General features: G+C 41.8%; 1 protein-coding gene across 2 annotated transcripts in view; it reads right to left on the bottom strand.

Annotated features, from left to right (window-relative positions):
* tln1 (talin 1) overlaps window positions 1–7072 on the bottom strand; it is a 99874-nt gene extending 92802 nt beyond the window's left edge. For both annotated transcript variants that reach the window (XM_077542976.1, XM_077542975.1), the window contains exon 1: window positions 6907–7072. The gene's annotated coding sequence lies outside the window, so the exon portion shown is untranslated. The remainder of the gene's footprint in view (window positions 1–6906) is intronic.
* Between the last annotated feature and the right edge of the window lie 682 nt (window positions 7073–7754).

A 7754-nucleotide genomic window follows, 5' to 3' on the forward strand; every position in this document is an offset into this window, starting at 1 on the left:
CTACATTCAACTAGTTTTAAGTCGATGTTTGATCAGAAGAGTTATGAAAATATTTTATTAAGATTGAAAAGTATGGAGTTAAAATCATGCCAAAACCTGGCAAATACACAAAACGTGATCTACGCACATAAAACGTCATTCACAAACTAATGCATTTTGTTCTACACACACACAAGGAAGCATATCTTCAATTACAAAAAAAAATCTTTCAAGTGCAAACTAAAATCTTTCAAGTATGAAAAAATATCCTTCAAGTGCAAAAATATCCTTTGCTTACATAAAAAGCAATTCTAGAACTACGGCCAACAGTCACGTGACGTTTGGCACTAATATTCTGCCGAGCAGATCTACGTGCCCAAACTCCAAGATCCACACGCCCAATGCCAATAAACTTAACAGCAGGGGGCGCTGCTGAATCAGCGCCGTATATATAGAGAGTTTGGCCAAAACGTTTCAGAACTACTACGCTGTGATTGGTCAACTGCTGATCACATGACATATGGACACCTTGTTGTTACCCAGCTGCTGCGATTACGTAATGTATTGCAATAGGCGTTTCCAAAGCCGTGGGTGTTTCTATTGTTGTTATCACTTACATATTGCAATTATGCCGCGTTGCTCAGCATGGCGTTGTTCACAATCACGACCAGGAATTGGCGTTATCATGCAGGGTTAGAGTTAGGGTTAAATTTTATGTAGGTGGGACAATGCAGCTTTCTAACTTGTCAAATCAGTGGCGTGGCGTGATACTTTTTTTTTATTTTCAAGACTTTAGAATAATGAAGTGTTGGCAGACCAGGGCCCTGTTTTATCAAGAGTTAAAATCGATTTTAAGTTACATTTGGTTTTAAGTCCAGTCACTCTCTACAGACTTCACTCTCTGATTAGACTGATTCAACAGCGCCCCCTGCTGTAAAGTTTACTGGCATTTGGGTGGATCTTGGGGTTTGTGCGCGTAGATCTGCTCAGCAGAATATTAGTGCTAAAAATCACATGACTGTTATCCATAGTTGTAGAATTGCTTTTTACGTACGTGAAGGATTTTTTTTCACTTGAAGGACATTTTTTCATACTTTGAAAGATTTTAATTTGCACTTGAAAGATATTTTTTGTACTAGAAAGATTTTTGCTGTATACTTGAAAGATATTTTTTTTGTAATTGAAGATATGCTTCTTTGTATGTGTAGAACAAAATGCATTCGTTTGTGAATGATGTTTTTTATTTACAAAACACTGATTTTGTTTACGAATTGCTGGGTGTGCGTAAATCCCGATTTGTGTGCGTAAATCACGATTTGTGTGCGTGAATCACATTTTGTGTGTTTGCGGGGTTTTGGCATGATTTTAACTCCACAGAAAAGTTCCTTAGTGATTTTTAAACACAAGCCTTATTTACCTGAGACAAACAAAAGTGATGCCTCACTTCCAATGTCATTTTTTCACTATGGGGTAGATGCCACGGACTTCTGGGTTTCACATATCAGCGCAGTTTCTGGCCACTGCTGGTCGCGTTCCAACACTCGCACCCCTACCCCTGAAACCCGGAAGTCGAAGTCCCGCCTCCTACGTGGCATATACCTCATTGCTGGGATTGCTGCCACTAAATTTTAAGGCCATTTTTTCCTTGGTTGCAACCATCAAGTTACGAACAGAAGGAAGCATACTACTTATACCCGTGACAAATGCAGGAGTTGTAGGCCTGGCCTAGGCTGGGGCTGGGTTGTGGTGGGTGGCGGGTGTGGGGTGTGGGTGGGGGAGCGGGGGGTCATGGGGGGGAGCGGAGGTTGTGAACCGGTGGGGTGCCTGGCGGGCCTGCCGTGCCCTGTTCTGCTGCGTTGGGCTGGGGACGTGGGCTGTGTTGGGGTGGGGGGCGCTACTGGCTCCTGGGTTTGCTCTCCGGCCGGTGGCCCCTGTGGGGCCTGGGGGTTGTCCCTTGGCGCTGCCGTGGCCTGGGGGGCCCTGAGGTGTGGTGCTTGCTCTGTCCTGGCCGGGGTCGACGGCTCTCCTCTTTGGTGGAGGTTTTCATGCATGCCAGATCCACCACACCAGCATCTATCGAAATTCAAACACAACCTGCTTCTTCCTCTGGTCGTTGAATCGGTGGAAGCTGATGTCTGTGGATCTCACTCTGCTTCATCTATCCTTCCTTCCTTTCCTCAGTCTCTCCTTTGGTCTCTTGAGGTCTCCCTAATTTGTTGGAATTTAGATGTTTCTGGGGTTAGTGAAAGACTATGGTTGGTAATCCGGTGGGTAGTAGGTGATGTCTGGTCGGTGTTGGATTTCACTTTCCTTTCTTTTCTTTGATCTTTCCTCGGGTCTCCCGACAACCTCACGACTCTAGCTGGATTCTGAAGTATTCGGTTTAGGTGAACGGTATGGGATTTTTAATAGGTTTTAGGTGAATTAATGAGTACACACTCACATGCACGCAGACATGCTCATACTCACGCACATACAAAAAAACTTAAATAAAAAAGAGAGAGCAATGATGATGACATGTCAAATCGGTAAAATTACCGAATGAACAATACTGAGCTCTCTCTCTCTCGCTCAAAAAAAAAAGCATTGGCTTCGTCTATTCTCTCTTGTTCTCACTGTCGAATGCTTAGGCTATGCGTATTAGCTTCTTTGAGTAACTTCTTTGCCACCACGGAAGTGAGAATTAGTTACTTGGAAGAGAGTAAGGTGACCAAACATTCTCTTTTGCCTGGACATGTCCACTTTTTTTTTTACATACTGTACAAGCGTGCGTTTTTTTTTTACAAATTCAGGCAACTGTCTGGTTTTCATTACGAGACAAATGGGAGGCGGAGTGCACCATGTTACCGTGACTGTTAGATCGCAGACTGCACGCAAGTCGATAACGAGAGGTGTAGGGAAAAAAGAAAGACATGCGTATTATTCCTGCTATATATATATTTTTTAGAACAAAGTAGGTCAGAGTTTTAGGTAACTCACTTCCTAAGCATTCAAATTAGCTTTAGCTCACTGGTAACCCTCTTTGCCGCGGAAGGTTGCGCCCATAAATGTGCCTCAGTGCAGTCAAGTTAGCTTAGCAAGTTAGCATTACCCCACAAGTGAGCAAGTAGCAGCTTGGAGCTGATTGGTTTGCATGACTTGTCGCGAGTAGCATCGGGGATGTACAGGGGGGCAACAGGGTATCAACCTGGGATGGGCAAATGGGCATCGCCATTTATAGTAAAATATTGCCTCGCGCTTGATGGACCCCTGCAGGACTGCATGAACCCACCACCAGTTTATTTGAGCAAGGTATCCGTGTTATTGACAAAACACTTGATTGCCGATGAATCAACCTCAAGGTATAACCATCACTGTCAACTGGTTAGTTGTGCCAGGCGATTGGCTGGCAACTAATACAGAGTGCCTCTTGCCCCAAGTCAGCTGTGAAAGGCTTCAGCACACCCGTCTACTAATGACGATAAGTAGCACAGAATACGTATGGGCGGATAGTTTACATCTACATGTAAATGGCTGAAAAAGCAAAGCGAGGAGAGTCTAATACTGAAGTGCACATATGCACGAGCAAAGAGCCTCTCAGTAGATATTCTCTCCTTTATTTCTCACCCATTTCTTGTTTTTCTATTACTATAATATATATATACATTACAGCTGCAAGTGCAATCCGTTTCTTCATTAACATTAACAATTGTGCGATGTTGTTTGTGGTTAAGTAATAAAAAATAAACGTATAAATGGTAAGACAGTTTTTCTGTTGGAGTGAGTTGGTATGAGTGTCAAATGGCAATTCTCACATAAAATTTCTTTGCAACAAGAGAAAAGATTAAAACTGTTGCCGAACGTCTGGCAAACTCTACGACCTTGAATGAACTCTGACGAGAAATCAACATACGCTACTTTTACAAACGTTTGGCCCATTTCAGACAATTTGTATGAACCGAAATCATACATATGGCATTGCAATGGAAAGATGACTGACCTTAAATTTGCATTAAAACCTAAAAGAACAAGATGGGAGAGGTGTTCTAACTGTATGCTTTCGGAAGGAAGTACAGTGGAATCTCGAGTTAATGGACACTGAAGCAACAGACAGAAAATCATGGCCAATCTACTCAAAAAGCCCCTTTGTACAGTACCTTTCAAAATCTCTTAGTTCCAGAATTGGCTGCAATTTGCCACAACAGCTGTAGACAGCACCATCAACAGAGACTGGGCACGTGTTTCCAAACGGCAAATTTGAGCAAAAACACCCTGAGTTTCTGAATGGTCAAAGTGAACCAGTGCGCGCTTGGAGCGCATTTCTGAACGCGCCCTTAAAGTAGACTTGAGCTGGCTTAAACGCACAGCAATCTCACAGCCATGTTGGCAGGGGTAACTTTCCCATCAAAAGCAATGCAAGTATGTATGTGGCACTTTGTGGAAGCCATCTTAAAAGGGGTGACTGTCGCAGAGGTGGCAAATCCAGATCCAGAAAGTAAAATCCTACCACAGTTTGGCTTTAGCCCCTGATGCTAGCTAGCTAGCTCCCTAGCAAGTAAACATGCACCGTGGGAGCTAGCTAGATAGCATCTGAGGCTAAAGCCAAACTGTTGCAGGATTTTTACTTTCTGGATCTGCATTTGCCACCTCTGAAGGATATTAGCTTAGCATCGCTGTAGGCACACAGCTCAAAAGGAGCATGTCATATTCATATCTATGGGCCTAGGCTGTTTTTTGCTCGGAGACCAAACATGCACATGTTTCTTCAACATGACGTTTTTTGGTACAGTCCACACTACAGTTGTTTGTTTATTTTTTTGTAAAGCCCTTATCTAAGGCATCTAATCGTAACAGAGGTGAAAAAAGGATGCACTAACATTGTGGCTTGTGAACATTATATGCACACCATTATCCTCCCTTTAAGCACCATAACGGCGAGTTTGGATAAACTTTTCAAACAGTTTCAACTTAGCTTTTTTATTTATTTAGTTACCATCATTTTGTACAGTACTGGGCATTTTTTGGCTACAATATGTTTTTGTGGCCAAACATCTTTTTTTTGTTTTTCTTTTTTATTGTATTGTGTGTTCTTAGGCCACAAAGAAACTACTTGTAGTGGACAACCAACTCTAATGGAGTAGCATTTGCCATAATTGGTCCGTTAAATCGAGGTTCCACTGTACCTGTAAGGTACACTATCTTAAAAAATAATAATAATAATAAAAAGCCAGTTGTTTAAAGTTTAGTTTGAAGTACTTGCCAACACATATGAGTTGTAAAGAGCTGTAAAGTTATCCCTATTACCACTCTGCTTGTTTCATAGGAAGCAAGTAGCAACAAGCCCCTCTACCTTGTTGAACTTCCACCCCGAAGCAGTTGAAAAGCATAGCGGAGCCCAAAGACTGTATTACACTGACTGCATAAAATATTAACAATAAAAAAGTATGGAAAAGGTAGATCAAACAAACTACAGTATGTCAGTAATCCTATTAATATGTGCACTTAAACGAAGTCAGTCATGTCAAAGATTGACTGTCTAGCTAAGGTGGGCTCTTAAAGTTAAAGTACCACTGATTGGCACACCCACCTAAGTGGGGCAAAATTCTTTCTCCGCATTTGACCCATCCCCTGAGGAATGGGTGAGAAGCAGCAGGGGCCGCACTCGGGAATCATTTAGTGATCTAACCCCCCCAATTCCAACCCTTAGTGTCAAACAGGGCGGGAATGGGTCCCATTTTTATAGTCTTTGGTATGACTCAGCCAGGGATTGAACCAACAGCCTCACAGTTTTAGGGCGAACACTACCACTAGGCTACTGAGCTAAAGAGAAGTTCCCATAGCATGAGTCTTCCTATCCACTAGCCTTAAAATCAGCCATCACATTACTCGTGCCAAGTCTGGTCAAGTTGTTATTTTATGCTGTGAATAAAAAAAAAAGGGAACTGTTTAATTTTGTTTTGCAATTGCATAGAGATTAACCAGGGCGGGGGGTGGGGGGTGGGGTTAATAACATTTGGATTAAAAAAAATAATATGAAATAGATTGTGTGTTTATATCCATTTTGCTGGTCACAGGGAATTAAACTGGTTCACCGATTATACATTTGTTTACAGGAGTTGGCAAGCAGATCACAGCAAAATAGCACATGGTGAGCTGCAGCCTCAAATCCTTTTGTGAAATGACCATTTCACTGTTTGTTATTGACTTGTTATTGTACTAAGTGAAACTAGGATATTGATACAGGCCTATCTGTAAATAAACTAATGAAGAGGGCATCAAAAGTGTGTTCATCCAACGACAATGGTTTACTTATAAAAGTAGAGATTTATGAACGCAAATTCCTCCACACTTGTCACACCCTCTCAACATAGCAGTGTGACAATTGACACCCAGAGGCTATAGCTTTGTCGTACTTGTCTGAAGCACAAACATAGTTTCAAACCAGATTCAACAATATTAGGTCATTTACATTCCCTGTTGTGTGCGGAACTTCAGCCACCTTAACAAAACGTCCCAGAAAAAAACCGTAGTTGAAATACGGAAATGTTCACAACAACATGAGCTTCCACAACACACACATAAGAAGACACACACTCGTCTTTGCTCCACTTTAAATACAGATTTAGATGATCTTTTTTTCTATAGACGACTGCACACGTCATAGTGGGATCTACAGTTGAGCCTACAGACACTCCTGTTGGGTATGAGTATAAGGAAAGGCGCAGTTAGCTTCCACGAGCCATTCAGGATAACTGCACGCCGTTATGTGGAAACTATATAAGAATTACACGCACACGCACGATTACTTTTTGCCTGCAACAAATACTACTGGATAACTAATCAGTGACACTAACGTTTCAATCTGTATCCACATCGAGTCCTTGCTGACGTCAAGGACTTCTTGCAAGAACGGTGGAAACTTTTCAAAGTTTAAAACATAAATCCTACCTGAGCGCGCAGTTAACAGTCCCGCTGACAGTCTCCTTGGAATTTCAATGAAACAGTTTCACCGTGATTTCGATTAATCCAAGAAACAGGGCAAGTTTGAGCAGGGAGAAAGGGCAGTTAGCGACCTTTTTTTCTAACTTCCCCTCCCTATCCGCTCAGAGTAGTGGTAGCTACAAACTCCTCCCTGGATGCATACTGCATGACTGCATAGCGGCGGCGCAGTGGGGCGGGCGGTGTCTCGCGTCACGGAGGAGGCGAGATCAGCAGCAGGCTGACTGCTTCTCCCAGACTTCCATTCAGGATAATCTATGACTGTCAAAATAAATATACAGTAATACCAAATTACTGATAGAGACGGTAAGGAACAATAGCAAAACAATTCATCACAGATGATGTCGGACGTTATTCAGTGTTGCGCGAGGCTCATTACATTAGTGCCACCTAGTGGTGCGTAGGAGAAGTGCACACAACAATGATTGAAATACTGTATGGGTCGTTCCATCCATAAATTGGCAATTAAAATTTGTAATTGAGGCACCCCCAAAAAATTGTCAAGAAAATTAGCTAATACAGCATTGTTATAATGTGAGTTACCAATTAGACACCCGGAAAGCATACAATTAAAAATATTTCTACATAAATCCTTTTGAAATAGATAAAGTAACAATTAATTAGAATGATGTGATCTCACCTTTTCAGTCTCCCGTGTTTGGACTCAAGTTGTTATCAAACAAACTTTCTATCTTCATAGAAAACACTCTGAACAAGTATTTTCTATCTTTTAAAATCCTTACTTTTTTGCATTTAATATTAAGGTCATCAGACAAATGTAAAGATAACCCAAATAA

This window comes from Vanacampus margaritifer, chromosome 14, assembly GCF_051991255.1.
Source record: "Vanacampus margaritifer isolate UIUO_Vmar chromosome 14, RoL_Vmar_1.0, whole genome shotgun sequence".
In the NCBI taxonomy this organism is placed as follows: Eukaryota; Metazoa; Chordata; class Actinopteri; order Syngnathiformes; family Syngnathidae; genus Vanacampus; species Vanacampus margaritifer.